The sequence below is a fragment of the Dermacentor variabilis genome, chromosome 4 (assembly GCF_050947875.1).
Source record: "Dermacentor variabilis isolate Ectoservices chromosome 4, ASM5094787v1, whole genome shotgun sequence".
Lineage (NCBI taxonomy): Eukaryota > Metazoa > Arthropoda > Arachnida > Ixodida > Ixodidae > Dermacentor > Dermacentor variabilis.
In genome coordinates, this window is record NC_134571.1 from 112,292,912 (window position 1) to 112,313,091 (window position 20,180).

At 44.3% G+C, this 20,180-nt stretch overlaps 1 long non-coding RNA gene across 2 annotated transcripts in view; it reads right to left on the minus strand.

The window, feature by feature from the left end:
• Positions 1–2,949: 2,949 nt before the first annotated feature.
• The window catches only part of LOC142577880 (uncharacterized), a 30,551-nt gene continuing 13,320 nt past the window's right edge, over positions 2,950–20,180 (minus strand). Inside the window, exons 3-4 of one of the 2 annotated variants that reach the window (XR_012827088.1) lie at positions 17,689–17,839; positions 2,950–3,031 (exon numbers count right to left, since the gene is read on the minus strand). This is a non-coding gene — a long non-coding RNA (uncharacterized LOC142577880). Of the gene's footprint in view, positions 3,032–7,404; positions 7,625–17,688; positions 17,840–20,180 lie in introns of those variants that run through there. The other variant, XR_012827089.1, reaches the window with a different exon arrangement.

A 20,180-nucleotide genomic window follows, 5' to 3' on the forward strand; every position in this document is an offset into this window, starting at 1 on the left:
CTTAACGGATCTTAACCTAAGATTGTTGCGCTTTTCCGAATGCAATGAGACGTCCGATGTATAAAATATACTGCACAAACATACGGGCAAATCCTATGTGAACCTATGTAAATTAATGAAACAAACAGATAGTAAAATCAAAGTGTTCTGTAAACGCCTTGTCTGCACGGTACGTTAAAAATTACGCGCCTTGAAGTCGACGAAGCCTCCACCCTGTATAAGTAAACGCTTGAGAAAAAACATATGCACTTGAAACAAATGAACACTGTGCATTTGCTTGATAAAGCACGCGAATACATGCAAAGTTCCTCGAGCGGCCAGTCGCTCGGCAATTTGCGTGTACTCACGGGCTTCTTTCATGCTCGTAAAAGAACGCTTTTATGTAGCACGTACTGAGCAACAGAAAGCTGTATCGGAAGTTTTTCATGCTGCTCTACAATTTTCTCATTGACACGCTTCATCTAATTGTAGTATTTGAGAAGTTGATCGCTTAAGTCTAATTATGTAATTAGTCGGAATGAAAAAAAATAATCTGAGTATTTCCAAGCGTCAGCAAACAACATCACCTTGATTCTGACCAGCCACGTGGCATTTGGATATTTTTTAAATATCGGTACAGGGTAATTGGGACAACCTTTAAAAGTGTTTATTCATCTCACGACACTAAATTCCGTATTGCATGGACTGCTCACTACAAATTATGAAAAATTTAAGACAACAAAACAATCCAAATAACTACAGCCACGTAACAATAATTTTACCTAAAATAACGAAACTATATAGAAATAATTGCAGCAAAATATGAGTTACAAATTACGCTTTTCTATTAGAAGGAAATGGGAACAATGTTGCGCGGTTTGCACTAAATTATGCAAACAAGGTGTCTGCGAAAACGTTCGCGACTTTTAATTGGTTTTAAATGCACAGAGTTAAATTCTGTTAGGGAATTTCTCTGAGCAACAATATACTTCACGCGTTTTAAGTATAATCGGTCAATTCTGTGTAATATTTTCCTCCTCATTCGGACCTGTCTAGACAGAACAGTCACCATACAGACAACATACTGATACGTGTACAAGTACCCTAAATAAGTGGGCATAATCAGAAAGGCTCTGTGTGCAATTTAAAAGCTGTAATCTACCAAAGACATTATTCCTAGTCGAAGTTGTACTTGGTTCACAACGTGCTTCTCAGAAAGTGTGTTAAGGTAACCAAACAAAGAAAGAGAAGTGGCATTGACGGGAGAAAGAGAAAAACTTTATTTTAATGGGGCAAGGGGCGGCGCGAGTATCCGTGGTGGGTGGAGTCATTAGACCAGAGCCGCTGTGGTGGCGGCATAACTTTCTGCTCTGGCGATCAGCTTTCGCTATTCATTTAATGCCGAGCTAATCAAGCACCATCTCCCGCTGCTCGGGCGTTTAGTTCCGGCTGAGCGCGGGGGGAGTCAATAGGAACTTTTTAGCAGGCCCATGTGCTATAGTACAGGGTCGCTCGCTCAGTGCAGAAGGAACAAATGGGTTGATAAAGGGTGGGCTACATCGCATCGACGAGCGTGAGGTGAGGATAGGTATTGATCTCGAGTTGCCTCCTGGCCGCGGCTTCAGCTCAGGTGACGGATGGGTATGGGAGCGGCATCGTTCGTCTGGAAAAGTGGTAGTACTGAAGTTTATTTTAGTAAGTGCCTAGTGCTTATGGAATGGGGGGGGGGGGTGTTCTCTGCCACATTTTTTTTTTTTTTTTGCATATACAAATCTTGCGGTAACTATCGGTTTTTCCCATTCGGGAATAAATGTTTACTCGGTTCAGATTATTAGGCTTCGCTTCTCTTTCAACCAAGGTCTTTTCTACTAACTGCCCTATTCCTCATGAAAACCTCTGATTTTGCGTGTATCTCGGGCATCCTATCCTAAAACGTGCTCGGGACCTTCATGCAGCTACTAGCGAAAGGCACGGAATATGTTTTTTTTTTGCTTCTCTGTTTCATTTTCCTTTTTCTCTTGCCCTTTAGCTCTCTTTACCATTCTGTCCGTAACGTACATCATCAACGCTGGTAGTTGCCGTTGCATCGAGTCGGGCGCTCGTTAGCAACTTCCGTGGAGCGCGTACATGGGTGCACGCACGGCTTACTGACTCTCCTTCAGACGTTGTCTACGTTGCTTCCAGGTCTTGCCAGCACACCAGCTCCGTAATTTGTTATATCTTTTCTTTTTTTTTTGCCCTCGCGTCCGTAGACCCCCAAACACTAACCGAAGAACAGTGGGAGGCCAAGCTATTAGACCCGGACCCGAAGAGATAGCGCCGCCTAATCGAACGGGCACGGGAGATGGCCATGGCCCGCGGCTACGTGGGATAAGGAGGCCGGCCACTTAGCGCACAAACTGCACTTGCTCAGAATAAATGTTTATTTAATTCTTCCTCGCGATGTATAGTGTCGGGCATCTGTTTGCTTTTGCTGTTCATCTTTTATTGCTTATTTTATCTTACAGCTGCCCACATATTTTTGATACGGTGTGCTTCGCATCTGCTCTATGTAAGATAGACAAAGTTTTTGTTCTGCCAAACTGGAATACTCGACTCCGGTAATGAACATGTGTGTTAATCGTAGTGTCTTAGCTCTATAGGCAGCAGCGACATATCAGTAAAAAGGAAGCATGCAGGAACAGCGTAGACATTTTCTGAGATGGCAGTGGGCTAAATAAATGTCGCAATATGTGAGTTAATGTGAAGTTATGTTGAGCTATATGAAGTACAATTCAGCGCACATATTATGTCGTGTCCTATTACCTTAAAAAAACATCGTTCGAGTCCACGGATTGCATGTGTCTGAAAGAAGGGACACATTCTTTTCGAACGGACTAAGCCGATCGAGCCTAGAGAAACCTGCACCTGAGCTTTAATGAATATTTCGAAGATCATACTAGGAATGTGCAGAAGGGTGGTCAAGCTGATGTGTCACAAAAACTTCGTCTTGAGGTGTGGTCTGTATTTTGAGGAGACAGTGGCAGCGTTCCGTTACAGTTCGTCGAAGAAGCTGCAAAAGTGAATTATTATAAGCAGGCTTTAAAAAACTTTCTTTGTTAACAAGGCTACCGCGGTAACTTTTTTTTTTCATGCAAACGTTTTCGGTTATTTTCCTTGTTTGGACTATAGCGTACAGATTGAATTTCAGTTGCACACAGTGATTTAGGCGAAGAGACGCACCTGTTCTGCATAAAAGTTGTAAACTCATTTCATTTAACCCACATGGGCTCAAGTCAAATATTTGTTAGCGTATTTATGTACTTTGGCCGGAGGGTCCTATCGCATTAAAGCTTTAGCAGCCCGTGGGCACGTAGCAGTAGTAGTTGTTTATTATTAGAGGAATGCTGTATATGGCTAGCCGATTCGTCCGTCCCTTTGTCGGTCTCCTGTACGCCGAAAACATCTCCGGCGCAGCCCCATGCGCATGCTCACAAAAAAAGAGAAACAGGCGCCCGATTAGCCAACACCACCTAGATAACGCAAGGCCTGTTTTCTCCGCTCCATGACGTCACGCTACCTGGCCCGAAATTTCCATTGACAAGGCTGCAGTGATGCTAGCAATGACGTCAAAATCACTGTTGCCTACTCTGGAGCATCCCCATTAGATTCAACGGCAGTCGCGCCAGCTAACATGACATCTCGATCGGAGTGAAAAGGCGTGGTGATGGTGATGATGGATGGTGATGGATTACCTGCGCTAGTAGTGACGTTCTTGCTCTCCGTCGCAGCTGGGTGCGCGCGAAGCAGTTTCTCTCCGGCTTCGAAATGGGTAAGCAACGCGTCATACGTACTCCTTAGGAGCAGGCAGCCTTCGATCAGGGATGCCGCGAGCAGAACCGGGAACAAGCTCGTCTACGCCGTGCCGAAGATACATCCTGGGCCCAAGAACAGGCTCGTGCAGCCGAGCGCAAGCAGAAACTGCGTACCGAGACTCCGGCAGCCTACCGTGGCGTCATGTATAGAACCATCGGGATTCACCGAGTGATAAACACAGGGGCCACACGTTTCAGCTTCGCCGGCTGACCCTCTGTATGGAGTGCTTGGGCAGTGATCTTTTTAAATAAACATAAATAGAAAAAAGGAAGCGAATGATGTATTGCATATCGCAGCAACTGTATATCGCCGGCTACTTACTCCTCAACAGCGGGTACGCGAAGGCGGCACGGGTGTAGACGGGCGAGACACGGTCAGCGCGGCTCCTCCAAACAGAGCAACCTGCCACTATTTCTGTCAACGATAAATTACGGTTGAAATGAAACCAAGGGGTCTCGATACGTGACCGCATCATGAATGACGGTTTTCTTTGATGCAGCAGAGCTTGTGTAAGAACAGCCGGGTATGGGCCTTAAATGCACCTGTGTTAGAGGAAAGCGCTTTCTACGTACAGGAAAACGCGATGTCGTGCAACTTACTGCTTTATACGTAAAATCAACAGCAACGTAACATCATGGTCCTCGCAGTGGAATACGAAAGTAGATACCCTCTCCACCCGGTTTCCTGTTCTAGAGGCTTTCAACGTTCGCAACAATGGACACGTGAATGTGAACGCGACGACGAGATAAAAACAAGAACCCGGAGATGCCTGCGAAGACATGTGACTAAGTAATGTCGCTTTAATAGCGAAAAAGCTTTAGCTAGGAGGGCGGAGAAAATGCGCTGAATGAATAGCAAAACAGGCAATACAAGTCTTCGAGGTAGCATCACGAACTCTTCGAAACGACGGTGAGCCACGGCCCGAAGTTCCTTCGAATTGCGGAAGCGTTTAATATGCTGTCGTGAATACTGTAATAAGCTACAATGAGAGCGTTAAAATTTATTCCACTAAAATGTTGTTCAGATTGGAAGTAGTTCTACCATAGAAAAAAACGCCACTGTGTGTGAAGTATTCAGCACCGACGGTTATGGCCATATTCGTTGTTCTTGCATATGCACAACCTTCTTCAACTTGCACAACCATGTAGTTACGCGATGTTTTGGTTAGCTCGATTCTATATTCGCTATAGGGCAATAGGGGCACAAATTGCATAATTCATCACTCCTTGGTTGTTCGGTCCCTGATAGAATTTGTGACATCGTGCGACACGCTGTGCGAGCGCATGAAGACTGCATATTGAACAGAGGCTCCTCGAGGGGACTACTAACTTATGCTGGATCTTCGCCTGGTCGGCCGTGTGTCTCCTCCATATGCAATGTCGGTGTGCCGTTTCTTAATTCGCATACAGTGGTTTCTGCGTGATGCACAATGATGCACAAGCTCGAATGCGTTATGCATAAAACATGCGTTTAAAATTCCGGGCTATACGTTGTCGCTCGCCGGTACTTCTGACAATATGTTTTAATTCCTTATCATAGTGCTCACAGTTGTCGATCTTACTTGTCGTGGTCTCTGCACAGCTTGTTCACGGAATCCCTGAACGCATTATAGAAATTATTCCATAACGAAACTGTAGTGTAAACGTAGCTTCTTAGTGCTTCGTTGTGGTGCAAACTCGCGTATGCTGCCTTTTTGCACGTCTCACTGGTCCTTGTTGGTTTTCAATTAGTCGCATTGTGTCTTGAAGAACGTGTGCTTACTGGGAATTATCTTTGGGAATGAGGAACTCCGCGACTGCGTGCACCAATTCATTTTGCACAGTTTCAAGATAAACATGTAGAAATGTGTGCACCACTCATTCCTTTTTGTTTTAATAAAAGAACGTGTACTTATGAGTTGATTGTCGCAAGTACTTGTGTTAGCTTCATTGGTTGGAGACCCCTTTTCAGTGCACAAATTATGAAGCCATTAGGCACCCACAGCTGTACAGTATACTTGAAATATACCGTCAGGTTAGTCATTATTCAACGCTGCATAAACGTTGATTTAAAATAGTTATGTTGTCTTTATTATTCAAGAACATGCCTAACATGGGCTGACTCTAAAAACATTTTCGTTGTAAGGGCTATTTTCCACTGGCCAACCAACATGGCTATTGTTACATAGGTAATTACAGTTGGACTTAGGTAAATTTCTAGAGTAAGATTTATTTCATGAATACAGGCACAATTTTCTAAATAGCGCTATCTTCTGCAAAATGGTTCATTCAGTATTCACGCTAAATTAATCTATAATAAACTTCTAAACGAAACCATTCTAGCTACTTCTAATGTAAACCATCACGACAGCATCTTAGAATGAAAACCACTATCGTATAAAGTGCGGTGTTTACAATGGCGCTGTTTCAAGGACATGTTTATATCTTCTCCTAAATCCAGAAATACGCTCTAATTTATTTTATTTCAGCTTTTTTGTTTCTTCTCGTATTGTTGTTATTGTCCTCATCGTTTCAATGATAGGCAAATTGTAATGTAAGCCTTTCGAGAGGCCCTATCACAAAGTTTAACATACACAGCTCAGGCAGTAATAAACAATGAAAAGTAAACAAAGCTGAAAAATTGTAAATGTCGTTTTAGTCACGTAAAAGCATCACTGCATGACCGAACGCCAGACTAAGCGTCATGGCGTCTCGAAGCACTACTGTATACGATGGTAGGCGCAGCAGGTTTCTAAGCATTGTAAAGGTTTCACACTCGAACCATCAGTGGAAGACCAAAAACGACGCAAGTATGCGAGGAATACGAAGCATGGGAAAATATCGTGTTCTCATATCGACCAATCACACCACCTTCCGCTACCCGTTGAAATCTGCGCCCCTTGTACGCGTTTTTATACATACTAAGGAGAATCCTTTTCGAATGTCAATAGTACAGTTGCTCGCCAAACAGTGTATAGTCGACAAGTATGGCAGTCATGTTGCTTTTCGCACTTGGTGTCACTCACTGTGTACACGGAAGTGTTCCAAAAAATTTGGTCCCGAATGAAAGAGGGAGCTCTCTGGGCACATATTTATGCGTAATTTACGCTTCGTCACTTTTTTCTTACGTGTGTATATCATTTTGCTCAATCGCTCAAGCCAAGTGACACTGTGCTGCCCCTAGGCGCGTGGTACGAGTAGCAGAGGCACATAGAAACATACTTTAAACATGACCGTCGTCTAGAACGAAGCTGTCCAATATTTGAAGAGCGACTGAAAAGGGGAGGGAGTTAGGTGTTTGCATGGTCGCAGGAAGCACGAGTGCGCACTGATCAATGAGACAGGCAAATCTAGAGCAAATATAGCACTGAGAAGTGTGCTTAATGAACTTTTGTTTGCCGTCGTTTTAGCCAAGAAATGGAGTGCGTCTGCTCTTAAAAGCGACAGTTTTATGTGCATTCGTTATTGGCAGAAGAGAGTGTATGCATACGCTCTGGTAAAGAGAGGCGCTGTCTTGCCATAAAAGGCTTTAGCGGACTGGTCAATAATTTGAACTCGATATCGCCTCGCCATTCTTGAGTGCTATAATTTTTATTTTAAACACATGGCATAAGGTGAACAGCCCTTGCAAATATCTGTATATACTTTGATGGGACCATGCAATCTCACGGTTGAGGGCCTTGGCAGCACGAAGATGTGAATTCCAAACTCAACAGTAAATGCAGGACCGGTCATCCGATCCAGCATTTTATGACTTTCGGGGGTAAACACCTTGGAGTAGTGCCTTCGTTAGTCTTGCGGCCGTCGACTTGCTGCTGGAACAAATAATATTTGCCGCTATACTCATAGGCAAGTTTCAGTGCGCTGTATTCTCACGAGGCATCCGTAACACTTGACGAAATATGGTATCACTAAAGTGTCCAGACAACGCAGTTGACTAGCACCTGGCCACAGTGCGGCCCTATAATGTGACAGTCTCAAAGCGAAATGTAAGTTTCCCTGGCTCTAATTGAATGAGAGTCGTGCAGATGATGACCGAATGCAAAGAGTGTGCCTCGGAGCAACAGCGCATAGTTTCTCAGTGGTATTACTCAGAGATGAGGGGATGAAATGAGGAAAGTGTTTAAAGCGAAACTTTGTGGACCAGAGTTCTGGGAAGCAGGCTTCGAGAAAAAGGTGTCCGTTCTGTCCAGCTTGGTCCTTGTTACTGAGTTGGAACACTTTCCCAGCAGTGAGACATTTCCGGTTTCTTTGAAACTTTTTTGAAGCCTGCATATAAGACGTAACCTAGCCCGGGTATGACGTAGGCTTGGGGGCCTAGATGATCTGTCCCTACGCCATGAGCGAACGCCGAGTGTTGGCCAGGTGATGTAGAGTATCGAAGTGATGGAGAGCGTAACTAGCCCCGCGAAAGAATCGGTGACTGGTAGCTCACCAACTACTTGGCCCGCTACCAGTCCAACTCTCGGGGATGTTCTTAGATGTTCTTAGAGCACTCGCTAACTACTTGGCGAGCACTCGGAGATGTTCACCAGCCTGGGCGAAGCCCAGGAAAACCCGTCTGCCAGTATGTGCACTCTCGGTATAGGAGACCTGCTTCACCACAATGGTAGCACAATGGCAAATTGCCGGGACCGCGCCAAATACTGAATTTCCGCCTGTTTAGGCTTGCGGAAGGCAGAGTGCTCGAGAAGTAATGTGTCGTCTGTTACGTGGATGGACGGGACCAGCATAGCAGCTCTTGAGGCTTCGGCATACGACACGAGAGGGGCTGCGGCTCGCGTAACGACAAGCGGTTGTACCAGCTGCGTCACCCCTTCGCGAAATACATGATTATATGAGACACGTGGGGTCGAGGATACACTGCATAAACTTTTTGCAGAGGGTCGTGAAACCAGGGGTTGCCATGAGCGAAGAGAGGGATGTAAAGTTGCTCGGGCGCTCGTACTGCGACGACCACAGCCGTAGCTTACGCTCCATTTTTGTTGCTTCAATTAGGAATTCGGCTGTGGTACCTGGTGGTTCACGCACTGGACCTACGAACAACTGTTCCTTCATGCCCCGCAACGACAAGCGTACTTTATTGGCTTCTGTCACCACGGGATCCGCTCGCCGGAACACGCGCGACATGTCCGCAACGAAAATAGAGACTCTTATTTGGTCTCTGATTCCTGGAATTGAGGGCACGTTCTGCTTGCTGTTTCCGGTCTGAACTTGCGTAGGTATTTCGCAGCTGGCTATAATATTCTTGCCAGGTCGCCAAGCTAGCTTCATGCTTTTCAAACCAGATGCGCTCCGATTCCTCGAGGGCGAAGCAGACATACCGCAGCTTCTGGTGGTCTTCCCATTTGTTAACGCTGGCAACTCGATTGTAGTGGTCCAGCCAGTCCTCAACATCCTCTAGAGCGTCTTGGTGAACGATCTTGGGGTTCGCGGTGCGTTCAAAATCCACTAAGCAGGTGTAGTGGTTGTCTGTCCAGTCTGGATAGCCGTTGAATTCATTGTCATGTTTCTTTACTGAACTGAGAGGGTCCAGTTATGATGGTAGTCCTAGTTGTCGCCGGCTGTGCCCGAGGTCAGCGTCGAAGGTTTCGCGATACATGTTGGGAGTTTCCGGTTCGTCACAGTGCATGGGCCAGTTTACCCACAGCCGCCACCAGTCACGTTACTATATATGGCAAGAACTAATAAGTTTACTCTAATGGAAGAACACAGTTTCCCTCCGAAACCTTCACTGAGAGTGCACCTTGGTCGTCATCGACACCCAGTTCACTTCGCCGTCCTCAGCTTACGCAGAAGCGGGAAAACCACGACAGCCAACTGTTATGCACATGCCAACATTAACAGGATGCTTCCAGTGTGCTGGAGGAGGTACCTATTTGTCGTTGAATGAAATCAAAACTGCGAGGCGGGACCACGTTTAGTGCATCACGCTGACAAAATCAAACAGAACAACTGAATATCTATTCCATAAAACGAAAACAAAAGAGATATGACGTCACGAAGGTACTCACAGGATCATTAAAAAAAGTGTCACGTACCTTTAGTCTTTATGAGAAACAACGAAACAGACACTCCCCTTCCATCTCAAATTTGTGCTTGGGCAAAATTCATAAAAACCACCCTCCGGCAGATCACTCTAAATAGTTTGAGTTTAAGAGCATCTGTGTTTTCTGACCAAGTTACAAATACATTACGGCTGACTCAGTTTTCTGCACCTAAGCTGAGTACCTAAGTACTACGCGACACCTGCGATCAAATTGATGTTTCACATATGCCACCAGGCCTTGAGTGACGCTAGCTAATACTTCCAAGGCTAATCTTGTACGCGTACGCAAATGCACAACAAACTGAACGCGAGCATTGTCGGCCTGGTCATTGGCAAAAGCTCCTAACGTGTAATGCGGCAGATGTGCGGTCGGCTTTAAAGCAGCCTAAGTTATCTTTTAGTTCACTTTCATTTCCCCTTTACCTTGTTGTTTGTACGTTCGAATTAAGCATAACTACTTTCCTTATTCTTTTTCTGGCTGTGTTGCCTGTCTCTTCATGAGGTTGGGGGCAACAAAACAATCTAACCACTTGGATCTCCTTATACTTCTTGCTTCAGAGAACGTACGTCATGATCATTTTTTAAAGCAAAACAGGGAGAGCAGGGTAGCGAACGGCAGCAAAGGCACCAGTGTCAACCAGATGTGCATCCGGTTTGCTGAATTATACAGAAGGAAGAAGCTTGATGGATGGCAACAAAGAAAGGAGGCTTTATCTGTAGGTCCACAGAGAAAAGTCTACAGTCGGTCACTGTGTTCCTGCAGCTTGAATGAATGAATGTGTGTTGTTTAGTGGCGCAATGGCAAGGTATGGCCAAAGAGCACCATCCAGCTGTTTATAATTAGTCAGTGGAGTGATGAGTTCTATGACGTTGAGGTGATGTGGCTGTAAAGGGTCCCAAAAATAGTCGCTGTAGATTGCGTAAAACCTTCGTGTAATAAGATTAGGGCAATTACTAATGACGTGTATTATGAGCATTAATATGCATTGTGAAAGAGTGATACGATATACAAAATATGTCCGGTGCTAAAATTGGCTAGAGCACTACTGCATCACCAAAGCTCTTGAAACGCAAGGGCCTGGAGGCACGTGCTATACAAAACAAGTATCATAGCGGCGTCCTCTGGAAAGAGGATGCGCTACGAGTTTATTGGGCTTATAATATGTAGGACAACGTCATGCAAGAAAGCGAGGACTGCTTTGGTGTTAAAAAGTGGCTCTTTACCAAGAAACATAGCAGGATGAAACGGGACAGAACAACGGTATGCGAGAGGAAAATGTTTCTACCCGTCTCTTTCGGCTTCCCAGCACTCCAGCAAGATGTGGACGACGGTCAGCCTATCACCACATCTACCACTGGCTGGAGGCTCGTTACCAGTCAACAGAAAGTTATGAGTGCCATATTTGTGTCCTATTATGAGATGATGCAACGGGATATCTGTTCGTGTTTTCATTGTTGTGGGCAAGAAATCTAACTTCGGCTAAATCACGTGAATCCTATTGCTCACTTCGGAATCCCACAACCATTGGCAGCGGCTTCAGATCTGTGGCAGGGTCAGCGGCAGAACGACTAATACCTTGCGATGCTATTGATTTGGCGATTTCATCGGCAAGCACATTACCACAGATTCCTCCATGGTCAGGAACCCACTGTATTGCCAAATGTCTATGAGATAAATAAATGTTGCACGGGAGCAAGTAAAGTTAAATAAAAACGGGATTTGTAAGCTTTTATAAAGATATTTGCCCTTTACAATACTTAACGGGTGTGTGAATATTATTTTGTTTTTCAAGTTTGAGTTTCTCTACACGTTGTACAGCAGATAGTACCGCATAGGCTTCTGCAGTGAAGATACTTGTTAGAGGGTTCAGAACGTCAGATTTCGAAAAAGACGGACCAACAGCAGCGTGAGATACGCCAGCATGTGAGCTTGACGCGCCGGTGTAGACTTCGGAGCAGGAGTACTTCGATTGAAGTTCACGGAAATACATTGTGATTTCTAGGTCATCGGCGCGATTTGTGACCTGCAGAAAGGATACATCACATTCTATCCCATGCCACTCCCAGGGTAGTAGCAGTTTAGCTGGGGGGATTAGGCAATGTTGGAAAAGTGGGACATCCATTTCTTCGCTAAGTTATTTCACACGCAGTGAGAAAGGTCGTATTATAGGGGGTCAATTGCAAAAAAGTGTCACACATGTCAAGTTGGTAACCGTTGTAGAGCACGGACATTCCTCCTTAAAGTGCACTTTGAGAAAATAAGTGAAGTTGATATATGTTCTCTGCAAGTGGAGTGACCACTCATTTGATTCTACGTGTAAACTTTTGACAGGGCTTGTTCTGAATGCGCCAGTGGCCAGGCAGATACCTAGATGGTGGGCGGGATCTTCACCAAATTACCAAATTAGCAAATTCAAAATCAATTTCAATTTCAAGTTTAGAGTCAAATATGATGCCTTAAATTATTGCTTTTTGTTCACAAGTATTTGTCGCCCATACATCTCCATAGTGGTATCTGCAGAAAGCCCTTTCTTGCTGGAGAAAAGAACACAATAACTTTTGTTGGGGTTCACTTTGAACCCGTTTTCGTATGCCCACTTAGAAATTTTGTTCAAGCACTGTTGTACTTGTCTCTTACACACTCTAAGGTTGCAGGATTTGATAAAAAATTAGGTCGTCTACGTAGACGGAATAAAAAACAGCTGCTCGTAATCACCTATGAAGCCTGTTCATTTTAGCAAAAAAGAGCGTGCAACTGAGTATGCCTCCCTGGGGTACCCCAGTTTCTTGTATGACTGCTCGCGACAGCGCATTACCTATTTTCACCCGGTATGTACGATTGTGTAAGTAGCTCTCTATAATGTTTAACATATTGCCACTGATGCCCCGTGCAGACTAGTTGGACAGAATTTCGTAACGCTAAACTGTATCTTAAGACTTTTCCGTATCGAGAAACATGAATGAGAGGGTTTGTTTATATACGAAGGCGTCGGGAATATTTTCTTCGATGAGCCCGAGATGGTCGGTTATAGATCATACTTCTCTAAAACCGCGCTAATATGAATCAAGGATATTGTTTTACTCAAGAAAGGGGAAAATGCGATTGTTTATCATTTTTATCAAAACGTTTGCAAATACAACTTCTGAGCGTTACTGGGTGGTAACTTGTTGCTAATGTAGGGCCATTGCGTTGCTCCAGAATCGCAACGACAAGGGCTTCGTTCCATGCGGCAGAGAGGTACCCCGTAGCCCATATAGCGTTAAAAAGTGCTGGTAGCGTTATTTGTGTATCACTGGGGAGATGTTTAATCATGTCTTATATGATTATGTCAGGTCCAGGTGCAGAGCTCTGACATGCAGTCAAGGCGGCTCTGAACTCGGCAATAATGAAAGGCAGGTTATAAGATTCGTTCTGTCTGCACTTGCGATCGATGGCCTTGCGTTCTGCCATTTGTTTGTGCTTAAGGAATGCCTAGGAAGTATGATTACAACTGAAAATGCGATCAAAGTGTTCGCTAAGAGCATCAGCTTGGCCTTACAAGCTGTTTGCTTCATCGTCACTAGGGGCAATGGATGAATTTCTTGTCCCTTTAACCTTCTTAGCCAGTCCCATACCTTATACTATTGAGTATACCAATGTATACGTGAGAGAAACCAGCTTGTCCTCTATGCCTGCCGTCGCGTCCTTCTTCCCTCGGATATACATGCTTAAATTCTATTATATTTTCGGCCATAGGACTTTCACACAGCTTGCCCTAAGCTTTATCTGGTCTCCTTCGTGCCAGACTGCAATCGTCATTCCACCAGGAGGCACCAGGACGCTCTTGAATGAAGTGCCACTTGTTTGAGGAAGGAACTTTTAAGCGGCGTCTGTGCTAGAAACGCTAAAGTACGATACAGCATGATCTATACTAAAATTATTTATAAAATATGTATATATGATAAGTAGGTGGATTCCATAAAACATTCGAAGCAAGCTGAGGTCAGTCTCCAGCGAGCGACATGCGGATAGGAGCCATGTTGGGTTAGTGGGAAGTGATCACTCTCGAATGGATTTTTAATTACCCGCCACTCTGAATCAGGGATGATAGAAGCTATTGCCGAGTACGGTAGGTCTATTAACAATACCTATTGACAATTGACAACCTATTGACAATGACCTATTGACAATAGGTCTATTGACGAGTACGAATTATAAGGAGGATTGGAATACGCTGGTTCCTTCTTATTGAACAGGCCGACACCGAAGTTTAAAAGGAAATTTTCAATGAGTCGACCTCTCGCGTCGCATTATGAGTCTCGTCATAGGGTGTTATAAGCGTTAAAATCTCCCACGAGTATCTAAGGCCCCGGGATCTGGTCAATGAGTTTATAAAGGTCAGTTTTTTTCCAGATGGCGTCTGAAGGGCGACGTGTCAGCAAGCTAAAGACTTGTCGGCTACTATTGCTACACCACCGGAGACGTTAACCTTGTCGTGGTCTTTTCGAAAGATGGTGTAATTACGAAGAAAATAAGTGTTTGTATATTTCAGATGTGTCTCTTGAACACATGACAACTTTGTATTATGTTTGCATAGGAGTTCTCTAATGTCATCACCGTTGCGAATGAGTTCTCTAACATTCCATTTTAGTATTTGTTTCGCATAATGAGAAAAGAGTTTGTGTTGTTTGCTTAAGAGACGAAGATTAGCTCACGGGGCCGTTTGCAGGCGCCGTGACACGAGGTATGCCTTCTTTGGAGCGATGGCGAGAATCTCGCCGCTCCTTAGGCGCTGGTGGCGCCATCTGTCTATCACGTCTTGTGAGGTCCTGCACACACTCTCTAGCGAGTGCTACGTTGGACATGAATGCATTATCACCAGGTCGATGGCCCCTTCAGCTGGGGTGGTGGAGCAGGGCCAGCTGCAGCCGCCGAAGGGGCAGATAGCGTCATTGCCGGCTCACTGCGTGTGGGCCGGACGGCCGCCGGGAGCCACTGTGGTACCACCCCATGACGCACCACTTCAGCAAAGCCGTTCGTTGGCAGATATGACACCTGCCTGCGAGCCCCTTTAAACGTTGCATTTCACTTTGCTTTGATTGTGACAATTTTTTTGCAAGACGGGGAGGCCCGCAAGGATGCTCGCCATGACAGTTGACACAGTGTGGTGTGTTCTGGCAGGTTTCAAAAGAATGTTCGTTGTCAGTACAGTTGGCACAAGTCAGACGGCCTCGACAGTTATTTGAACTGTGGCCGAACCTTTGGCACTTGAATCAACGGAGCTAATTCGGCACATATGGCTTAAAACGAATCTTGAGGTACCTAGCCACGATGGACTCGGGCAAAACACTCCAGCGGAATATCAATATTAGGTGTTAGGTCTGGATTTATTTGCTACCCCGCATCATCTTAATTTGTTTGACACTGATAACATTCTGATAACTCCAGACCTCCAGGAGTTCAGCTTCAGATAGCTCCAACAAATCGACATTGGAGACGATGCCGCGGGTGGTATTCATGGTGCGGCGCGGGGTTACTGAACATGTAGAACATCCCCAAAGGACACTGGATGAGGTAGCTTTTCATGCTGTTTCTGATGGCGAAGCTCCCGTAGCCAATCACCGCTTGCCATTTTCGATGCTTTGTAACCTGTTCTGAAGCCAGAGATCTTCAGACGAGAAAGGGTGAAATCATTCTCACCGTCTTTTCAGGTTGATTAAAGTGGATGGCGTGAATGCGGGGAATGTTGGGTGCTCTGTTGCCCGAAAATTGAAAGACTGCGGTATGTCCTCGTTTAAGACGGCGATCAGAAAGGGAGGGGGAAAGAAGCTGCCACACATACATATAATAGATTTCGGCAGCGCCGCCAGCCACCCATGGTGGAGCTCAGCGAAGGGATGCTGCAAGGCCTTCAAATAATAAGGTTTGCATAGGCCAGCTGTGCGACACTACCATAGCTAAATATTGTGTACCCAAGGTTGGCTGCTTACACACGGCTAACCATTGCTGCCCAGCAAATTGGAAGCAAAACAAAATAAGGAGAGGAGAGGAAAGATTGAAATTGAAGGAGAAACACAAAGACTGCAGAGAAGAGGAGGAAAAGGCAACTACCAATTTCCTCCAGGTAGGTCAGTCCATGAGTGTGGTCTAGGTGAAGCGGAGGCCAAAGAGGAGTACTGCCGCCGTCGAGGGGCCTAAAGATCGAAACACCCGGCATTAGCTCAACCCCCCGCATCCACTTTTCGCCGGACACGGCTAAACCGCGCACGGTTAGACGTGGGAGGGCTCAACCCTCGTGTCGTCGGGTACGTGGTGACGTCACACACCAAACGCCTGCAGACGCTGACGCCCCTGCAGCGGTTCCGGCAGCTTCGGGCACGGCACGAATACATGTGTCGCTTTCGGACTATGTTACTCTTGTGGCCATGGCCGAAGGGCCTTTACCATAAATTCCTTAAAAGAAGCATTAGGCTGATTACACTAGTTTTGTTGCTATAAGACCGCAAATTACTGCTTGCAATAAAAAAAACAACTTCTCCGAACGAGTTGTTTGCCTCAGCGGTCGCTATTTAACATAAATGCAATCTGAATTTAGTACCACTTAGCTATACGGCATATCTGATGCGTTGTGCGCAAGCACGCCTGCTACCTGTTTCAACTTTCTTAACAGTAGCAGTATAGCCTATGCAACCGTTGACGTGTACGTCCAAGCTGTAGTACAGAGACCCAAGGAGAAAACATATTGACGAGGTAGACATTTTTGATGGCGAGATGTGCTGCATGTTTCTGCTTCTTACTAGGATGCTGTCTGGTTTTATTTCCATATATTTTCTGTTTCATTTTTTCTTGGTTCCTCCTTGCCGCCTTTATCGGTTCAGTTGCCGTATTCAGCATTCCTCATTGAGATGCAAATAGGACTAGAGAAATGCCTGCGCTCTTCTTTGGGCTGCAACATTTTCCAGCGGCACAAAGAGGAAGCGCGAGATTATATACTAGGAGGGTGAACAGAGAAAACATGGACAATAAGGAGCACTTCGTGAGCATTCATATGCGCGCTTGTCCAGAGAAAAGAGTCCTGCTTTCTAACAAAAATGCAGGATCTAAAAGAAGTACTGCTGCGAGGCGAAACGTTTTGAAAAGATAAATAGGGCATCTCACACGAATGTAGATCATGGAGATATACGACGCTACAAAAGTTCGAATAAGAGTACGGGTTAAACAAGAGAAACAGAGCAAATAAATGGAAACAGACAACGCCGAATTTCGCCATATGGGCACATAAATAAAAAAGGAAGCTCCGGAACGAGTTTTGAAAGAGAATGTTTACTTCTTCACTGCCTCTCCAAGTAACAATACAATGCAAAGCTCAAAAAATTATGGCTCTCCTGTAATCGAGAGTAGATGTAAGCATGAAATACCTACTGGCATATCAGATTGGTAGATTTGCAGCTTATATTTTATATTAAAATTAATTGGTTTTGTGTTCAATTTCCTATTTCATCAAAATTATATGCTTTTTGCTTGATGAACCTATTGACCTGATATTGGCTGATTGTATATTTTATTTTTCTCAAGGTTGTTTAACACGTCCGAATAGCCATTGTAAGAAAAAATAAATTTTGGAGGGATTCGAACTAGCCTAAGGCTATAGGTGCACTCAGTGCGTGCAAACTTCATCTTGTGAAAAAAGGAAATAAAGTAATTGAATCAATCAATAAATCAAAGTCTGCTCTTTAACACCAGCGGGATTGATTGAATCTAGGTTGAAATTCTTTTTAACAGCACTCGCAGCTTTTTCACGAAAGTGCGCGTCGGGCAAGACCACAAAGTAACCTTATTTGACTTACTTTCAGAGTCTAAGGTTTTGCTGCCCAACATAGTCCACCAGAGCGTCTCAAACAGCCACGCGAGCATGGCCTTCCTGGACGGTGGGTCGAGGTTGAAACAAGTGACTTTTGGCATGAAGGGTGCTCCTGGCCGGGGACTCGGCGCGAGATGCTGCGAGACAGGGCCAGCTTATTCATCACTGCATGTGCAATATACTTTCCTGTGTGAAAAAAAAATCAGCCGCAGTTGTTACTACAGCGTCTGTGCTGTATACTTCTCTGTCGGTGCTGCCGTTATTTTCGCGCTGCTTTTTTACTATGATGCGTATGGATATTCGGAGCAATGGATGCTGAACCACAGTGCCTGTTGACCAATGTTGCTTGCCATAAACTTCTTTCTTTTAATAAGACGCCTTCCAATGTTCAACTAATTAGGAAGATCAAGTCGCTTCAGAGGCCATTTAAGAACACATCGGACGGCGTCGTCAATTATCTAACTGCAAGGCTCCCAAAATGATCAAGAAACATGATCTTGATCGTGCAGCTTTCTCATTGTGAGAGAGTCGACTTAGTAAAGAACACAGTGTAATGCCTAGGAAAAAGAATGAGTTCACTGCCGCAGACAAGGCCCTTGCAAATGAACTCGAGGTCCCAAGCAAAAAGTGGCACACCTCGATCAGTATACCAAGATAAAGAATGTTTAAATAAAGAGTCTCGCGGGAACTCAAGGAGAACTTTGCGCTGCCATTCTGAATGAGGTTCGGCGGGCAATTAGCTATGCCGCTTCTGTGTTCACCACGTTGCTGCAATATCTGGTGAAAATGATATTATCGCTCGTGTCTTTTTTTGGGAAAAATACTTGATTAGGTTGTTAAAAAGGCGCGCACTGCGTGAATTCAGGCATCTCAGGTCGGTTTCGTTGGCGCAACTGATTGGGGGTTTACTAACGACAACTTCACACTTGCAAAGCAAAAGGTGCTTTATAAGGGCCTTGCATTCAAAAAGGAAAAAGAAGGACCCTGGACGAAAATATGTCAAATCAAGGGATGAAAAAAAGACATGGCAGCAGGGTGTGACGCATAATTGCGCAATCCGATTTGCGAACCTTCACTTAGCTTTTTTTTTTCTTTCTCTTGTCGGCGTGACATACGGCGCTCACAAAAATCATGGCTTCGCTGTCACCTACCGATGTCCTTCATATCAAATACTAATTGCTGTATCCACAACACAACGCAAGAAGCCTTCTACGCAATCATGATAGTACAAGTAGCTTTCTTACTTCTTTTCCTGGTTTATTTTCTTTGATATGCATCAACAAAAGGTTGATCTGAGAAGATGATAATACGACGTTTCGACTTCCGTCTTTTAACTCGGAATACTGCTTACCTTCAAGAGGTTATGATGGAGGGTCGGCTACATGCATTCTTATTTATATCACTTATACTTATATATATTATATAGCTGTGACACTTCTATACCTATTACGCAGTGTGAATTGGCGTGCATTGAACTTGGTCATTTGTTTCTGTCTTTGACTCTAACGATATTGTGTTAGGATTCGTATACCGCTCGCCATTATCTTCCTCGGTTTAATTTATGGTTCATCGCGGCAGCAGTTTTAACAAATTATCTTCGAAAAATAAGCACGTTCTCATATTGGGTGACATTGCCATCAATATGTTAGATATCGATAGCAGTTTTTCAGTAGACTACACAAACTGTTTTATTCGAATTAGGTGTGAGCAACTCATAATATCGCCAGTAAGGTTTTGTGCTCATGTCACATAAATGCTTTTAAATCCCGCGTTAACATAACCGCTACACGAAACTCAGGTGTCATTGGTGGTGACAATAGGGGTCACTACTCTATTTTCGTCTTTTTTGACTGTTGATCAAGTCGTATATTTCCCAGTACATCGCGAATCTCTTCGATGAAAACCAATTTATGATGTCGTGAACAACATTGATTAGCCAAAACTACTTTGAAGCAGAGAATGCACTTGAAATGTTTTGCGAGCTGTTTGGCGTATCCGTGTCTCAAAACACAATCAAGGTTAATTGTTAATGGCTATACAACTCACCTGAATGTCTATGAGTAACCAAATGGCACCTTGCGAGTATGCATAGAAAAGATCAGTTATATAAATAAAGAAAGATACAAATTAAATAAATAAACATAATTAATTAAATAAATGAACCAAGAAACAACATTCTGAATCTTCCTTTGTCTATTAAGGTATAAAAATACAAAACTTCAATTTGTTTACTGAAAACAAAGGATAACAGAAGCTATTCTGAAGGGGAGTATTTGAAATGTGAGAACAACTCCATATGAAGGAGCTGTTGCTCAACGGGTTCCTAAGCTATACATCGTGTCAAGCTGCCGCCTAGAAAATTAGCTATAAGGACCCACTACGAATTTCTAGTGTTTCAGTGACTTTTTTTTTACTTTACAACCAGCAAACCACACGCATTGAAGACTATATGGATGGACTTAACATTCTTTTTTTTTC